The 20,211-nt window shown below is 34.6% G+C and overlaps 1 protein-coding gene across 1 annotated transcript in view; it reads right to left on the bottom strand.

Moving 5' to 3' along the window:
* Nucleotides 1–20,211, bottom strand: part of LOC124357511 (laminin subunit gamma-1) — a 505,622-nt gene that overhangs the window by 330,258 nt on the left and 155,153 nt on the right. The window lies entirely within an intron of this gene.

Below are 20,211 nucleotides of genomic sequence, written 5' to 3'. Positions count from 1 at the left end.
AAGGTAACCGGCTAGATATCTATGTAGACCTTAGTAAATTTGTGGTGGTGACAGGTCAGATACCTGCTGAGATAACAGAACAGATGATGTACTTACCACGAGATAATACCGGACCCGGCTGTATCTGGCCGTTCGTCATCATGTCTAAGGTAACTGGCTAGATATCTATGTATACCTTACTGTAAATTTGTGGTGGTGACAGGTCAGATACCTGCTGAGATAACAGAACAGATGATGTACTTACCACGAGATAATACCGGACCCGGCTGTATCTGGCCGTTCGTCATCATGTCTATGGTAACTGGCTAGATATCTATGTATACCTTACTGTAAATTTGTGGTGGTGACAGGTCAGATACCTGCTGAGATAACAGAACAGATGATGTACTTACCACGAGATAATACCGGACCCGGCTGTATCTGGCCGTTCGTCATCATGTCCAAGGTAACCGGCTAGATATCTATGTGTACCTTAGTAAATTTGTGGCGGTGACAGGTCAGATACCTGCTGAGATAACAGAACAGATGATGTACTTACCACGAGATAATACCGGACCCGGCTGTATCTGGCCGTTCGTCATCATGTCCAAGGTAACCGGCTAGATATCTATCTATACCTTAGTAAATTTGTGGTGGTGACAGGTCAGATATCTGCTGAGATAACAGAACAGATGATGTACTTACCACGAGATAATACCGGACCCGGCTGTATCTGGCCGTTCGTCATCATGTCCAAGGTAACCGGCTAGACATCTATCTATACCTTAGCAAATTTGTGGTGGTGACAGGTCAGATATCTGCTGAGGTAACAGAACAGATGGAGTACTTACCACGAGAAATACCGAGTCCAAATGTATCTGGCCGTTCGTCATCATGTCTAGAGTGACTGGCTACTTATCTATGTGTACCGTATTGGCAAGTGGTAGGAGGTAGTAGCTGATATTTCCTGAGGATGAAAAATAGGTTTCCTCAATGTAAAAAAACATTGTTTGGTGACGGTTTAGCCTACTGGCGAGTTGTGTTAATCCTCCGGAGGAGTTGAGTACGTTTAGGGGATCTAGTTTTTATATCGATATTAACAAACATTAGTCTTTACTTACAACAATCGATATAATCAACCAATACTGATTAAATAATTTTAAGAAATTAATAATTCAATTTTATGTACTACGTTAAATATATGTTTATGAGTCACGGGCAAGTTTATAAGGAATGGCAACTTTGTTGTATAAACTAAAAACGTTGGATTTTCATCCAAACAACGAGGAAGAAATATGGATATAGTCAAATAATTAAAGTATCTCTACATTCAAGGCTATATTTTTAACTACTAAATCATACTTGAAAATACGAGCACACACATATAAATAGTAATAATTCTCTTCGTCAAACCAATTCTTTCAAGATGGATTAAACAAATACAGCTACACAAATAGACACGTACAAATCTCTGTTCCATTCTCGAGACGTACTGTTAAGCCTTCAAAGAATCGATACCAAGAATCGTGTCGTGGAATATCTTGTTTTCCAAATGTGTGAAGGTATTAGGTGTTCCATATAGAGCACAAAGGAGATATGTACGAGAAGGTTTCTTTTACGCGATAACGCCTTAGCTCAATCTGTGATATATTTGAATAACAGCATTTAAGCTTTTACTTGTGGTAGAACTACCTCTCATTCTTCACCTTAACCAAAATTATCAAGTATTTATATTATGATAATTTTAATCTTAGTTTCATGTAGAAAATAGTGAACCCTCACATTTCAACCTCAACTAAAACTAGTGCGACTATCGATCGATTTCTTTCTTAAGGGAAATTTATGTATCTATTAAAAAAAAAAAAAAAAAAAAAAAAAAAAACAGGTTTTGTACAATACAAATTGGCACAGCACCTGGACTATGAGTGAGGGATTAATTTTAGGAACAATATTAAACTTGCTTAGTCGAACTTTTAAAGTTTAATCCACATGACGAGGTAGACTTTAATATTTAGTTTACTCGTTATTCGGTTGTTTTATCGAATGGTTCGATTGTTTTATCAAAGAAATATTTCGATATTACAATTTATTTAGTTTAACATATGAGTTACGGATCTATACATTTTACCGCAGCCTAAATCACTGATCCATTGTAGTGCGAATACTCAAACAGTTGAAAGTTCTTGACGGGAGGTCAAGAGATGTTTGAGGGGTGAAAACCGGCAGAGCGTCTATTACACCATCTTTGTGAGTTTTGGAATCACAGGGAAGTGCGCCTGTCAGGGGAGATCCTTTTCCTCATCTCACAAAAACGGTTGTTCACTGCAACGGGTAAGCTGTAAGTACTGTCGTTTCTCTGATATGTAGGTCTAAGAAAAAAGCTGTTTTTTCATATTTTAATATTATTGTTGAATTTATGTTATTAAAATTGTAATGTACTGTTCTTGTTGTTTATGTATTATAATTCTTGTTGCGTACAAAATTATAGAAATTGGAAACGTATCGAATCGTTCGATAAGGACAATCGAATCGTTCTAAAAACCGAATAACGAGTGAATGCCGCTCATTAAAGTCCTTCCACATTATGTGTAATTTATCTGTTAAATTCTCTAGTTCAAACCCACCAGAACCAATTGAGAGAGCATTCACTCCCTCCCCCTTCCCACCACCTCCAACACGTAACCTACCACTAATGTAACCGTGTGATTAGAGACTTGAACGCCAGTGCCGGTGACGTCATCAGACCAATCATCGGAGCTAATCCAATAAAAGGCGCGGTGTACCTCTGAATGGAACTCGTAACTCTAGATTAAGTCTGCCCGCCTCGTCGGCAAGTGAGGCGCCGCGAGCCGCTTCGGAATCAGTTGGATTGGAACAAGTTAGGCAAGATTGTTTTTTGTAAAAAAAAAAAAAAAAAAACGAGTCCCCTTCTTAAAAGTCGGGTGTAATGAAACGAGCTTGAGTGAGTTCTTACATTTTCCAAGGTTTAGGCATGTACATTGTTATTGTTAATGTCACATAAACGTTGTGATATTTTTAATAATTACTAAAGTGACACGGCAGTTTTTGGATAACACTTCTAAAAGTATCTGAACATTTGACTAATTAAAAAAGTATCTTACACTAAAAGGGTTAACCACTATTAAGAGCCATTTGTAATGAAGCGACCTTGAGTCTTGTATTTTAAGAAGATTTGGCTATATACAGTATTATTATTAATTTTATATACACTTTGAGACATTTTTAGTTGTTGTTAAAATGACACGGCAGTTTCTGGTTAAGATTAAAGGTCTCCTATATCCTATGTACTTTTGACAAATTAAAAAAGTCAGATATTAAAAGCTTTAACCCCTATTAAAGAGCCAGTTGTAATGAAGCGACCTTGAGTCTTGTGTTTTAAGAAGATTTGGCTATATACAGTGTTATTATTAATGTCATAAAATCTTTTGACATTTCTAGTTATTGCTAAATTGACACGGCAGTTTTTGGTTAACACCTCTAAAAATATCGTATGTGCTTTTGACAAATAACAAAAAATGTCTGATATTGAAAGAGTTAAACCCCTATTAAGAGCCAGCTGTAATGAAACGAGCTTGAGTTCTTATATTTAACAAGGTTTAGGTATATACAGTGATATTAATTTCACATAAAATTTGTGATATTTAAAAAAAAATGTCAAGTGACACGGTAATTTTTGGTTAAAATATTTGGGTATATACAGTGTTATTATTAATGTCACCTAAAGTTTGTGATATTTTTAATAATTTCCAAAATTACGACAGTTTTTTGATAACACCTCTAAAAATATCCTATGTACTTTTGAAAAAATTATACAAAAATGTTTGACATTAAAATGGTTAACGCCTAATAAGAATCAGCTATAATGAAATGACCTTGAGGTCTTTTATTTTAGGAAGGTTTGTGTATATAGGGTTACTATTATTGTCACATAAACTTTGTGATATTTTTAATAATTTCTAAAGTGACACTAAATTACCTCACTTGACTTAATAGCAGTGCTGTGTAAATATTACCATCAACTAGAGATATTATCGTTGGTCCAGAAACAAAAACTGCAATAAAACACATTAATTGGATACGAAGTTTATTGATACAACTTCTAAACACAACACAATACAAGATTGCAATCACAAGAACTATCAACATACGCTCAGCTGCCCAACATACGCTCAGTTGCCCAACAATGCTCAACTGTTTATAACGACAACAGCTGTTTTAAAACACCTAAAACTTCTAAATCCATTTTACTTTTTGTTCGGCAATACTTTATAATTGCGTTAAAACTTATTCTTTTCCAACAAAATTATGGTTGCCTGTAAAGTCGGTTTTACGGGCGAAGATTTTACGTGACAACGTCTTTTTCTCGGTAGAATATTTATTGATATGAATATTATTAAATTGCACAATAGGAACAAGGAATTGAATAAAAATAAGAATTGCACAAATTTTTAACTATAGAAATATATTTGTTTACTAAAACATTGTACATAATTTGAAATTAATTAAAAATTTTTATTGTAAATGGCAAAGTTGAATAAAACATTTACTAAAATTGGAATTTGAAATTCTTGCTAAACACAGTTAAATTCTAACTTCGCGCGTGGTGATTGGTCGGTTTAGTTCGTTTGTTTGGTCGCACTGTTATGACAGGTTAGAGGTTATAATTTGTTATTTTAAATGTTTGACTAGCAATACGCGCTGTTTCTTCTCAATCGACTGAATTACGATTGATTGCAGAGTGATTTAAACTAATAATTTACTTAACACTATCAACATTTGTCAATAGTATGACATAACCTATAAACTCAGTTTCTCAACTTTTGTGTCAATCTAACAATTAATCAATCAATCATAGTTTACGATAATGAAATATCAGTGTACAATTATTTACCTTTATTGTTGTAGTTGTTGTAAATGACGAATCTAAGCACTCCACATTTTCACGAATAAACATAGTTATCTGCTTTATCCCGTGCGGCGGACCCACAGTTATCTGCTTTATCCCGTGCGGATCCCGTGCGGCGGACCCACTGGACGGGCATCGTAACGTTACCGGGCGTTACACTTTTTCATGAGTGACTCCGAGCCGCAACCTAATTTAAGACGTTGTCACGTCAAAATTAAACGTTCGACACCTTCAAACCTCGAGGAGATATCAAAATGTGTAAGAATAAATGTTGTTTAGTTGTTATATTTTCTAAAACTTTTATCATTTTTAGTCAGCGAAAATGTAACACAGATAAGGTTTTTGCACATATGTGTTAGTATGAGTACACACGTACCATGTTTAGTTTGAATTAATTAAAAATTATGAATCCTTGAACGGACGCTAACTTTAGAAGATAATCTCAGAATTTATTAAAAAAATTTAACTGTAATTGTAAAAAATAACCAAAGAATTATAAATCCCTTTTTAGTCTTTCTGTACACTGTTTAATGACTGAAATACAATTATTCCATTCGAAATTGTAAAAGGCCAATATATTGAAACCTCAAGATATATTCCAAAATGTGTAAATGCAGACGATATTTGAAATTGCTCAGCGTTTGTTTTGGTCGTTTAATGTTTTCTGTGTTAAACTATAGCGATCCTATCTTGGATCATCAACATTATCTAGGGTATAAGTAAGCACTATACCCACACCAAGTTAAGTTTGGTATAAAACACACATCTTCGGCATGGTATTATTGTATGGTTCTCAAAACAATGTGTGTTGCTGTAAAAGCGCTGTGTTGAAAACTTACGATTACACCAAACATGTAACAATAGACATTTTTGTAAATGACCTGATAGTTGTAAAACATTTATTCTACTACGCCTAATATCTGAGATAGTACAATTGCTTTACAAAACCTATCCGCCATCTTGAAAACTTCACAGATTAGATTGAATAAAAAGTTAAGTTAGCAGTTGATAAAAATTGTTTTTAATTATTTTTAAAAAGTGTCATTTTTTGTTCGTATTGTGAACTGTCTATGATAGAAAATGTGTAGGAATTCGAACGGCCGCCATTTTAAACTTGGTTGATGCTTAACTAAATTTACGGCAGTTATGAAGTTTTCAAGCACACATTATTCTGCATACGCTCATTAACGTTACGTAAATAAAACTTCTGATTACGGTGCTTTTGCATTTCTGGCTCATGATCCTTGAAACTGAGTAAATCCATTGAGCATGCCTTTTCTGTTACTAATAAGAAATGAGTCAATGTTTTAAAAATATGGCAGTTATTTGAAAAAATTAAAGCTTTTCTGTACTGGTCTCCAAGTATTATTTCCAAGTATTTGAAAGAATTTTGTAACCCAGGAAAAATAAATATAATAATAATTTTAGTCTAAATTAACAAATGACGAGACACACACTCTGTATCAACTCGCATAAACATAACGAATGAATTTAAGAATATACAAATGTCATATGATTTAAAAAAGCAAACAATCAATTTTAATTGTCACTGTACAACAGCTAGTGATGCCCAATAGTGCCATAAATGCACTTGCCAATAGAAAGATAGCGCTGGGGTAGTAATAAACACTCAAGACACTGTGCAAAGAAAGAATTGTTGTTATGACTTAGTTGTCAGTTCCAGGAAATAGGTCTCTTGAGAAATCCAAGAGAAATAAACCAGTCCCGCTCTGTGGTTAATACGAAGCCAACTTTAGCTTCTGAATTATTCAAGAATCCAACACGTGTTCTTTGAACACTTTTTGAACTTTATCACTTAATATTAACCTTTCATAATAGGGGAAGTAGGTTTTAAAGTTATTTTCATACATCCATATGCATTCCACAGAATCCGCACTATCCTTAAATTGTATGAAAAATCATCATATGAAAGATCATTTTTTGTATATTATGTGGAAAACCGAATAATATACAATATATTTATAATATACACATTTATTTTAATGTGAAATAATTTAGGTTATTGTATTATTTAAGTTTAAGTTCCAAAATAATCATCTTATATCAGTATTAGCATCAAAAACTGTTCAAAACCAAATAAGAAAAATTATCTCCTGGATACTATTAATTCCTGAAATAAACAAAGGTTTAAATTTAACAAATTAACCATTACTAATATTCCTATTAGCGCTGATAATCATCCGTCACCAAGGTTAGGATTGGCTACTAACTTTGTAACTTATTGGCAATTTTATGCTCCAACTATTAACAATGCTTAATGGGTGTTAAGAGATAATATGGATATAACATAATTTAGCCTATATCGGATTCACTAGGAATTATATCATCGAACTATTTCAGTATCTGTAAAGCGAAGAGATAGTGTAGAGGTAACATAATTTAGAGTTCCATGTCATTACTTATTATCTCATTTAGTTGCACTTCGTGAAATTTTTAAACCTTTTGCTTTGGTCACCTATATTGGATTCACTAGAAATTATAACGTCTATTGGCGAACTATCTCAGCCTGTGTTAAGGCAAATAACGAATTTAAATCAAAATCCAATTTAAAATATTATTAATATTCTATATTTACGCGTACAAGATTTTGTAAAGTGGAATAAAGTAAAGAACGTATATGTACATATTCAACCTTTAAGATTATATATTTTCTTCCAGAAGACAGATATAAAAGTAACGTTGATGTCAGACTGCAGATCGGATGTCTCTTTGATATCAATTCCACTTTGACCCTCCTTCACGCGTAGCTCTGATTCGCACATTGCAGGGGTGTAGTCACCTGGATACGGCTTATTTGATTACATCATCCTCTGATCTGACTTAATAAAGGTCAAGAAGCCAGGCGTCTCCGAGAGATGACATTCCTAAATGACTCTAAGAAGATTACGAAACCAAAATGTAATACCTCCATACTGGGCTTACTTTCCGAAAATGTCCTGATAAATTCCCTAAGCCTAAACATTGAAATATTACCATACATATGGATACACATTTAGGTTTCATCATTAAACTATGGAACTATTATAATCAATTATTATTTACATTAACTTATAAACATTTATGTGAAATACTCCCACGTTAGTTTGAATTAACAAACAACTATTTATAAACTATAGTCAATTAACTTTTATAAACAGTAAGTAAAAAAGTCCTTCTCCTGCTTCGTCCTTGGATACAAACTATTATTATTCCGACTCTTAAGTTTCTACTACATTACATCCACCGAGCATTCGTTCCAACAACTGCTTTACTTTTTTAATCAAGCGCAAGAACAAAAACATTATCTCAACAAGATAACGAGATCGAGATTATTTATCACTACTTACAGTACTCGTTGAAGAGATAAAGACAGAAGTTAAACCGATAAGCGCAAATTTGCATCGTTTAATCTCTTTGTCTCGAAGAATAACGATATTATTACAATTACGTCAATTAGTATACAATTTTCATTACACTAACTGGTAACGCAATGGTTTACTCCTCACAGAGGCTTACAAGAATTATGTAACGGTCTATAATTTTAATCAATGAACAGGTTAATATTGGTTGAGCGTCAGCGAAACCTACCACTAGAGGGGCTGGAAAATTTCATTTCAGTTTGTATGTCTAAAATATATCTTTAGAACGAACCTTGAAATTTTGCATGAATTTTAATTTTTAATAAGCAACATTTACTTCCATGATGGTGCATAACACTTGTTGGAATTTGGCTGAGCGATAGCGGACATTTTAACGTTGGTCTTAATGGTCACCACGAGAAAATTACAGAATACATTAAGGGGATTCACCACTGAAAACATACTTTTTTTAAATACACAATAAAAATGGCTTAACCATTTGGTTATAGTGTGTAGTAGGCTAACAAAAAATACTAAAATATAAAATGGCCAAAAAGTTTTCACATACAGCCTACAGAGAATAAATAAAATAAAACCATATTTCAAATAGATACATCTAAGAAACTATCCAACATATTGCACTGCTCATGGTCTAATTTTGAAGATATGGATCTAATCTAAATATTTAGGTAGATTTATCATGGTAGCATCAGTGGTTAAAAAAAATAATATAGTCAACTTTAGACTTTTTTCCAAAAAACATGCATATATACAAAATTATGTTTCTACGCACCATATTTACCTAAAAATCGAATTCTACCTAAATATTTAGAAATCTAAAAACAACCTGAGCACAGTTATATGACATTTTAAGATGTAAAATAGTGACACACGTAACTATAGATATTACGTTAGCGTAATATGTTACGCGAATCATGGTGTGTTGTACTCCTACCATGTCGTACATATACGAGTATAAGAGTTTACTGGTGTGCAAGTGATTCCAAAATAACCTATACAGTATTGGCTAAGAAAGCTTTCTTCAGTTATTTCTACATTCTCTCTTTTACAACTTACTAGATATCTCTCTCTGTAAAGATTGTCATGGTATCGCTCGATGGGAGACTGTCCCTTTGATAGAACACTTTACACTACAGAACTGGTTTCTAACAGTCGTCCATTACATATTATGTGACTAACTCGTACTATAAAGACGCTTATTTAAGGCATACTGACTGTACGCATAAACATCTAATACAATGTAGGGAATCATTCAGTAAGCGGCTTAAGTCAGACCGCTTATGTTCAAGAGAAACTGGTTTAACATGTAAAGAGGACTTGTTCATATACACAAATGAAAATATTTCGGTCAATAGTAATGGTATAATGGAGTCCATTAATTTACACACAAAGAGATATTGTTTGCATTTGTATGCTTTGACTTACGTTAAGTGTGTGGTACAACGTAAATAGTAATATTACTTTACCGTTGGCTGAGCTTTAGCGAATCCTATTAAACAGGACTATTGACATTTATTATCTTCCACACGATATCTCAATAATGAACTGATCTATAGACTAGAAATGCTGCAAGAATGTCAATACAATGAGTAAAAAATGCCCTTTTCCTGGTTCTTCCTTGGATAAAGCTTTTATCATTCTGACTCTCAAGTTTCTACTATATTACATCCACCAGGCATCCCTTCCAACAAAAGTTTTACTTTTTTAATCAAGCTCAAGAACAAAAACATTATCTCAACGAAATAGAGGTTATTCATCACGACTTACAGTACTCGTTGAGAGATAAAGACGGAAGTTAACGTGGACTATAACAATCATATTATAATTTTACACATACAGCTTATGTCGATGAAAATTTCATCTGTAAACTTTAAAATTACCCCTGCTACCTGTCTGGGGTACCCCTATCTAGCATATAATGACAACTAGATAAATGCAAGAACGCTTTTTATAAAAATAAGAACTAATATGATGTTTTTACTTACTTAGATTAAAACATAAAACCAATTTTTAATACTTTTATTTTTTGTGAGGCCTTTCGATAGCAAGGCTATCTTCTTCAGACACATCACAAAACACACCTTTGTGATTTGTCTGAAGAAAATAGCCTTGCTATCGAAAGGCCTCAAAAAAAAGTATTAAATATTGGTTTTATGTTTTAATGTAAGTAAGTTATCAGTAACCAATATAAGCTCCATCTACAACATTTAAATATGATGTTGATTCATTATTATTATCATATAAATTTTGATTCCAAACATAAAGTTAGAAATATGTTTCATTATATAATTTATTCTAAAGATAAAATTATACATGTTTATTTTATCTAAAAATTGCAGAAATATTCCTATTGTGTTTTTAGAGATTTCCGCAAGCATTATGCGAAAAGATTTATGAACGAGAGTTACAAAATGAGATAAGTATAGATAAATAAACGTTTACGGTTTCATCCTCGAGCCAGATCCTCCCACACATTGTCTGCTGTAACGCTCATATAAGGAGGAGGAGGGGAGGAGGTTTATCATATTGCACAGCAAGCTTATCTTGCCGCCATCTGACCTGCGGCCAGTATTGTGGAGGGCGGGCTAATCCAATCACCAAGTTGTGTGAAACTTCCGCCAGAGGCGCCACTGCAGATCACAATCACAATGATATAGGTATAAACTTCTCTCAGTCTTGATATCGGGTGTGGAAGTTTGTGGGCGAATAACTTTCCTCTTTCAAAGGAAATCACTGTAAATCACCAAGACTATTGTCTGTAGGATGTAAACAAGAAATTTAACATTAAATTTCATTCAATTCAATATTCACCTCTAATCAAATCAATACAGTTTCTCATATCAATATCATATAAAGATGAACGTATTTTATTACCTTAAAAATATAATTTTCAATCCAAGATGGGTCAACAGTTATGCACCAAGTGTAGCACACTACATTTACATATATCATCTGGGTGCGCAATGGCGTACGCAATTCGAAGTTGGCATTCCACACGGAGCTGCATTCATGCCAACAATGTTCAATTACCACAACTATTCACGAACCTGACGTTTCAATACCTTTGAGTTACGGCCTGAAATCGCAATCAATTCAATTGTTTCCGATAAGTTCCTCAGCTTACATTTGAAAATTTGCTTGCAATTATTTTGTTATTTATAATATCACACTTGGTCGATTTATTTAGATGTATTTAAGGATAATTCTCGTATAATACAGATATTTCTCGTTCATTTTATATTTTATCCTACGCCACTATTTTACAATGCAAAAACATGTCATATATCAAACTACATTTTAAGTTTACAATTTCAGTTTTTAAATAAGTGTATACAGTACTAAATTTTGTTTCTTGACGAAACTATGCATTATACATTGTTATAAAAGTCCTCGCTGACATCGCTTTTTCTTTTACCTTCCAGTAAAATTGAAAATGTGCTTGTGTACTTCGCTTAGGTTATAATAGAAAAATAATATTATTTAAAAAGTAATTATTTAATGCCTTAATAACACTGCTCAAAATATTATATAATCAATTTCGTTTTATACTTTAAAGAAAAACATAACTAACGAAGATAGTGCTATGTGTGGAGAAGTGAAACAAATTTCAAATCGTGAATTTGCTTTTTAACATTGTCTTAGTCATCCCATATGCAAGGTAATGTTATACAGTGAAATATACGAAATTTCTGAAACAACGTAACTCAGATTCACTCCGATTTTGCCGAGTAAACAACGAGTTAAAAGTTGGAATCATTTAGTGCTATGATAATGCAGCATTTGTCTATGGACATCACTCTGCATTCTTGATCTTAGATTTTACCAGCACGGTGAGACGGAGCATACTTGTGAAGCCGCGGGTAACAGCTAGTAGCATTTGTATTTGAGGCACAAATTTAGTTTAAATAAACGACTTAATTAAACAAGAGTGTATGTATATAAATATATATACTAGCAGCTGCCCGCGGCTTCGCACGCAATTTCCTGTTGAAAACGTGTACACTATATTCACGTATTTTTTTTTTTTTTCTATCACATTCTCAAAATTCCTGAGATTGAAAGAGGCTCCTTCGTGAGCCTCTTGGGTGCATTATGAAGGTATGTACCATATTTCCAGCCTCTTTCTTTCGTGGTTTTTGCTAGATGTTGATAAGTTATTTAAAACAATTAATTTATATGGATGAATCTCGATAAACTAATTAGGTTAAAGAATCAAATTCGGTCTGTTAAAATTAATTTTCTGTCTAAGATATTTCCAGTATTATTGTGGAGTGTGCTTTCAAGAAAATGTATCAACGAAAACCAATTTCAATCATAAAGCGTCTTCTTTCGGCTCTTTTCATTTAACCAAATTCGATTACCTTATGTGCAAACATTCAGAGATTTGTACAATGAGGTTGTTTTCATAACAGTGTTTAATAGTATTTATTGATCACTGGTGCTATCTAAATTTAAAATTAGGCAATGACGTCTTCTATGCAACCTGCATTACACTATTGATCAAGTACTGTACAATAACAATTTTCTAAATTTTAAACGTAAACAAATCTGCCTCTTTGATGAACTTCAGCTAAAAGTATTAACAGCTGTTAGTATCAGTTCGCTTTGCGTTACATGTCGTAGCGCAGTCTGTCGGATCCAATATAAAACACTCCAACATCAACTACAATATTTATAATTAAAAAATTAATTAAATGAACTATTTAAATTGGACCAAATTGTGAATCTGAACCATTCTCGAATCCCCTTCAACACACACACAAAATTTCGGCAAAATCGGTCCAGTCGCGTAGGAGGAGTTCAGTCACATAAACAAGAACACAAGAAATATATATATATATATATATATAAAGATATATTATATTATATTATATATATTACTCGTACGTACAATATCTTAATAATGGTTTCTGTTAAAACGTGTTTAGGATAATAGTGTCTATAAATGAGTTCGGAATACTTTATATTAAATTTGTTTCCAGCAAAGCAAGCTGCTACAGAAACCAACTCTGTAATGAACCGTTGATATTTCTGCAATTCTGACAGTATAATAATGCTGCGTTGACTTAATTAATAAGCACAATTTGTTCTTTCTTCATTTTTGTCTCTCAAAGATTCTTGAATTCCATTGTTTGGAAAGTTTACTCTGACAACACAGTGATTAGACACATCCATAACACTCAAACAGGGTCGACTGTTTCAATAGGTCGATTACAGGTGTGTGATATTGGACATTTGTTTCAAGCATTATTTATCAGTAAAATAGTTATTTATATAATAATAATTATGCAAAGATGTTATCTAGTCTACTATATTATTATTAAATATTCAGGTAATTAACTCATATCAATCTTTATTGACAATTAAACATGTAATATGTTTTCATGGAAGTCAATGTAGTACAAACATTAATGTTACATGACATTAATAAAATTAATCAAATTCGTCTTACAGTATACTATGTCAGTAAAAATTTAATTCCTGACTTATTGACCATCTCTTTTAGATGATTTGAAACTACTTTGTAAATTATATGATCTTTTGATCAACGCAATAACGAATAATTAGCTTAACTTAAAGATGATTTGACTTTGAATTTGAACGATGTACAATAATCATTGTGTAAAAGTTTCGCAACAATGTGATAATGTGCTCTGACTATCATTCGAGCTAAAAGCTTTAAACTTCTTCAAGAGTTTAGTAAGCCTTCCCTTCCTTTTAAACATAAAAAATTGCTTGTGCCACCAGAAATGGAATTAAATGGTTATAAAAACAAAGGTTTTAAAGTAAATTTAGCCGTAACTTCTCAGTTACGAGGTTTTGCATTATAACCATGGTCAAGAAGGGGAAAGGGAACTTTGTTATTAAATACAAAAATCAGAGTGTGAAAAACTAAAAAAGGAGGGCTAAATCAGGACACCGTCTCATTGAAATGCTTCCTACAACTTTCCCTTCCGGAACTCAACCTCAAAATGAACCAAAGGGATATTTTCCGCAGAAAGTAAACCCAGTTTAAAGCATGGAGGCTATAAACTCCCTAAAAAGATTATGGCTTGTATAAGCAAGAATTCAAAGAGACAAAATATGCCAGAAGAAAAGTTTTTCTGGAAGCAAAACAGGACAAGGAGTACAGGACAGGTACCACAGGTCAGGCACCGCATGGCAGGCACCACAGGATAGACACCACAGGACAAGCACCACATGACCGACACCACGGGATAGGCACTACAAGATAGACACCAAAGGACAGGCACCACAGGATAGACACTACAGGACAGTCACCACAAGATATAAAGCACAGGATAGGCACTACAGGACAGGCACCACAGGATAGGCACTACAAGATAGACACCACAGGACAGGCACCACAGGATAGACACCACAGGATAGGCACCACAAGACAGGCACCACAGGACAGGCACCACAGGACAACCACTACTACATGACAACCACTACATGACAGGTACCACTGAATAGGCACTACAGGACAAATATTGAAGTAGATTAAACTTCAATGATTTAAATAATATATTATAAATATATGCATTCCTTGGTTATACAACTCAAGAAATAACTGACAAATAAATAAAAAATATTTTTAACCAGGTAAATTTTGTAAAATTATTGCTCTTATCGAAATTGTTTTAGAACATAACCCTCATGTGATACTGAAGAATAATAAACCAGTTCCTCAGAGGTTAATAGGAAAGCAACTTCCAGCTTGTGAATGATTCTAGAATTCTGCACACGGTCTTTGAATGCTTTTTGAATTCCTTCATGATTTACGATTGTTCCGATTCCTAAGATTAGGAATAATTACCATTGTCGCTTAAATCACTTATACATTTTTATTGAATAGTTCGCAATACTATATTTTAAAGTGACGTCCTAAATAAGCTAACGTAAAAAATAGTTCATTACACTAAACAAAACCAATAACTCTTTAATTTGGTACATAACATTATTATACATTTTTTATATAACACTAGCAGCTATAATTGCGTTATTGATGAATAAAAGTATACGATAGCACCAAAACACCCAGAAATGAAAAATATTGGCTTATATCCCAAATCTCCATACTCAATGAATTAGTAGAATTTTCATCTATGATTTTTATCAACCTAATTGGCAAATAAAGGTGAAGTCGAACTGCTACCAATCCTTTCAATTAAAACAGATATACCTCATTAGAAAACTTATAACAATCACTTACACTAGCATTATTGCAGCATTTATTGAGCGTGGTATTGGCGGTATTGTATTTGTATATTTTAGACTATAATAGATGATGAGTGATGATATTAAAATGTATTACACCTTCAAGCCAATATTACGGAACTCTTCGAGCGGATAAAGGTTCTTAATTATTAAAATCTGTTGGAGAGACAAGATATTCTTTTACTGGTTTAATTGTAATATATTCTGTCCATTTGTTGAGGGTAATAGCCTATAGCAATGTATTGCAATGAGCAAAGGTAAAGGATGATTTAAAAGGCGACAATAAATCAAAACTATCAGCACTAAGAACAGATTTGGAAACTATGTAACAGAATCCAAATTCTCTTTGATTTTATTATGAGAACAGGTAATGTCTCAAGGTGCTAGCTATAGGATTCCCCAGTAGGATGAGCCACTTGCTTACCCGCTCCCACAATACAAACCGCATTTACAGCCACACACCAGAGCTTGAGTATGTGGGTGTGTACACGACAGCAGGTAATGTCTCAAGGCGGTAGCTATAGGATTCCCCAGTAGGATGAGCTACTCACGTAACCGCTTCCACAATACAAACCGCATTTACAGCCACACACCAGAGCTTGAGTATGTGGGTGTGTACACGACAGCAGGTAATGTCTCAAGGCGGTAGCTATAGGATTCCCCAGTAGGATGAGCTACTCACGTAACCGCTTCCACAATACAAACCGTATTTACAGCCACACACCAGAGCTTGAGTATGTGGGTGTGTACACGACAGCAGGTAATGTCTCAAGGCGGTAGCTATAGGATTCCCCAGTAGGATGAGCTACTCACGTACACGCTCCCACAATACAAGCCACATTTACAGCAACAAACCATGGCCTGTGTGTGTGGGTGTGTAAATATTACTTCTATTTACCGTTCTCATTTTTTCTGTTATTTAAAGTATTTAACTTTAATTGGTCGCTAATCGATTTTCAAAATTAGCAAAGCAGGCAAACATTCCTCGATAGTGTTATTATTTGGTCAAACATCTTAAAAATACTTTGATGTAGAATGTATAAATTGTACAAGAGGGTGCGAGCATTCGGTTCTTTATATTTATATATTTTCTCTTTAAAATTAACAGTTCTATGATGGATTTAATCAGTCTGAAATTTCTCTTATTGTCATGTTTGTTTCGGTAAAAGGCCCGCATCTCGTGGTAGCCATTGGGTCCACTTTTGAAATTGAGAAAACTCCTCATTGTACTTAGCCTTAAAAGGAAGCATAACGACCTTACCCATCCTGAATATCACTCCCAGAAATCTAAGAATACTAAATTTATACTTTTTACGCCCCTGATATTCTAAATAGCCTTATTAATGTTTACTATCATTATAATATCCAGCATTATATACTAATTGTCTTCTCACCTGACGAAGAGGATAGAATTCAATCCTCGAAACGTTGTGTTATACATTTTGTAACATATAACGATGGGAAAGGTCCAAAATCCTATTATCCTTTCAATATCACATTATTTTAGAATTAAATAAACGAGAAACACTTGTGTCTTTTTAAGGTCCTTAATTTTAAAACGGGTATGTGAAAGAACTTCATTTTCAAATGTGCCACTAAGCAAGATGAAATTACTGAAATACATTCTCGACACAGGTGTGTTAACTTCACGAAATTAATCCTAATAAATTGAAAGTTTTCTAATATAGCCGTACGAAACTTGAAGCATTGCCAGTGATAGGATAATAACAATATGTATCGTGCTCAATCTGTCACGAATACCTTATTACGACTGTTAGAAACGTTATTGTCTCAAACCAGCGAACAACTTCAGTATCATGCGAATCATCGAGTGGAGTGGGAGGAGTTGGGTGGTAGGGAAGAGAACTACATTAATTTATTATATCTATCGAGGATGTAATGAATCGCTCTTTAATATTTTATATCAAAGCATGTTAATTTATACTACGTCATTTCTTTGAGCCCATAACTCTAAGCTAACATGGGACTGACTGAAGGTTTCTCTTAATTAACAACTATAGCTGTACATATGAAACGGAGATTGAAACACAAATCTTCTCCAAGCGATAGACGTTTTTTGAATTTATCCATAGATGTTTGCCAAGTTAAACCACTCCTGCCTATGTAGTATTTCTATAAATGTATCACAGTTTTCATATTGTGACCAGTTTGATTAAAAAGTAACTTTAGTTCATATTTCCCAATGTTTTAGAATATTTAAAACCTTATTCTGCCCGTTTTCATGGGCTACTTGCATGTGCGAGGATCTTTTCAAGCAAAGAAGAGGTACAATACTAGATCAAGGTTACTGATAAGAAGTGTTATTGTCAAAGTTTAAGTTTTCCTATCTAGGTCTTCTCAGACTTCTCACAATTTTTAAATTCCATAATCCTTAGGGTCAATTAGGTATTTAGCTTCTGCGATATCGGAGACTTCTCTTCTCCAGGGTATACCCAATATCCAGATTTCTCAGTCTTATAGATGTGTATACCTCAAGTTTCCCCAAATTTTCTAAACCCTTGAATTTTCAGATTAACAAGATACTCAGGTTCCTTTGTCCTTTCCTCCACAACATTCACTTGTTAATATACTACATCTGGATTTTCTTTAAGATTCCTTTTTAGCTTTTGCAGTATCTGAGACTTCTCTTCTCCAGGGTACACCAAATCCCCAGGTTCCTCGGTCTTTTGGATGTTTTATACCTCAAGATCCGCCGACCTCTTCATGTCCTTGGATCTCCAGATCTACCAGGATTTCTCAGATCCCTGCGCCCTTTCGTCCACAATATTCACTTGTTAATATACTCCATATGGGTTTTCTTTAAGGCAAGTATTTAGCTTCTGCAGTATCGGAGACTTCTCATCTCCAGGGTACACTCAATCTTCAGGTTCCTCGGTCTTATGGATGTTTTATACCTCAAGATCTGCCGACCTCTTATGTCCTTGGATCTCAAGACTACCAGGATTTCTCAGATCCCTGCGCCCTTTCGTCTACAATATTCACTTGTTAATATACTCCATATGGGTTTTCTTTAAGGCAAGTATTTAGCTTCTGCAGTATCGGAGACTTCTCATCTCCAGGGTACACTCAATCTTCAGGTTCCTCGGTCCTTATGGATGTTTTATACCTCAAGATCTGCCCGACCTCTTCATGTCCTTGGATCTCCAGATCTACCAGGATTTCTCAGATCCCTGCGCCCTTTCGTCTACAATATTCACTTGTTAATATACTCCATATGGGGTTTTTCTCTGAGGCAAGTATTTAGCTTCTGCAGTATCGGAGACTTCTCATCTCCAGGGTACACTCAATCTTCAGGTTCCTCGGTCTTATGGATGTTTTATACCTCAAGATCCGCCGACCTCTTCATGTCCTTGGATCTCCAGACTACCAGGATTTCTCAGATCCCTGCGCCCTTTCGTCTACAATATTCACTTGTTAATATACTCCATATGGGTTTTCTTTTAAGGCAAGTATTTAGCTTCTGCAGTATCGGAGACTTCTCATCTCCAGGGTACACTCAATCTTCAGGTTCCTCGGTCTTATGGATGTTTTATACCTCAATGATCTGCCGACCTCTTAAAGTCCTTGGATCTCCAGACTACCAGGATTTCTCAGATCCCTGCGCCCTTTCGTCCTACAATATTCACTTGTTAATATACTCCATATGGGTTTTCTCTGAGGCAAGTATTTAGCTTCTGCAGTATCGGAGACTTCTCATCTCCAGGGTACACTCAATCTTCAGGTTCCTCGGTCTTATGGATGTTTTATACCTCAAGATCTGCCGGCCTCTTAAAGTCCTTGGATCTCCAGACTACCAGGATTTCTCAGATCCCTGCGCCCTTTCGTCTACAATATTCACATTGTTAATATACTCCATATGGGTTTTCTTTAAGGCAAGTATTTAGCTTCTGCAGTATCGGGAGACTTCTCATCTCCAGGGTACACTCAATCTTCAGGTTCCTCGGTCTTATGGATGTTTTTATACCTCAAGATCTGCCGACCTCTTAAAGTCCTTGGATCTCCAGATCTACCAGGATTTCTCAGATCCCTGCGCCCTTCGTCTACAATATTCACTTGTTAATATACTCCATATGGGTTTTCTTTAAGGCAAGTATTTAGCTTCTGCAGTATCGGAGACTTCTTATCTCCAGGGTACACTCAATCTTCAGGTTCCTCGGTCTTATGGATGTTTTATACCTCAAGATCTGCCGACCTCTTCATGTCCTTGGATCTCCCAGACTACCAGGATTTCTCAGATCCCTGCGCCCTTTCGTCCACAATATTCACTTGTTAATATACTCCATATGGGTTTTCTTTAAGGCAAGTATTTAGCTTCTGCAGTATCGGAGACTTCTCATCTCCAGGGTACACTCAATCTTCAGGTTCCTCGGTCTTATGGATGTTTTTATACCTCAAGATCTGCCGACCTCTTAAAGTCCTTGGATCTCCAGATCTACCAGGATTTCTCAGATCCCTACGTCCCTTTCGTCCACAATATTCACTTGTTAATATTACTCCATGTGGGTTTTCTTTAAGGCAAGTATTTAGCTTCTGCAGTATCGGAGACTTCTCATCTCCAGGGTACACTCAATCTTCAGGTTCCTCGGTCTTATGGATGTTTTATACCTCAAGATCCTGCCGACCTCTTCATGTCCTTGGATCTCAAGACTACCAGGATTTCCCTCAGATCCTACGTCCCTTCCG

Source organism: Homalodisca vitripennis, chromosome 1, assembly GCF_021130785.1.
Source record: "Homalodisca vitripennis isolate AUS2020 chromosome 1, UT_GWSS_2.1, whole genome shotgun sequence".
Classification (NCBI taxonomy): Eukaryota; Metazoa; Arthropoda; class Insecta; order Hemiptera; family Cicadellidae; genus Homalodisca; species Homalodisca vitripennis.
The sequence above is the reverse complement of the archived record's forward strand: the minus strand, read 5'-3'. Positions and strand labels throughout refer to the sequence as shown.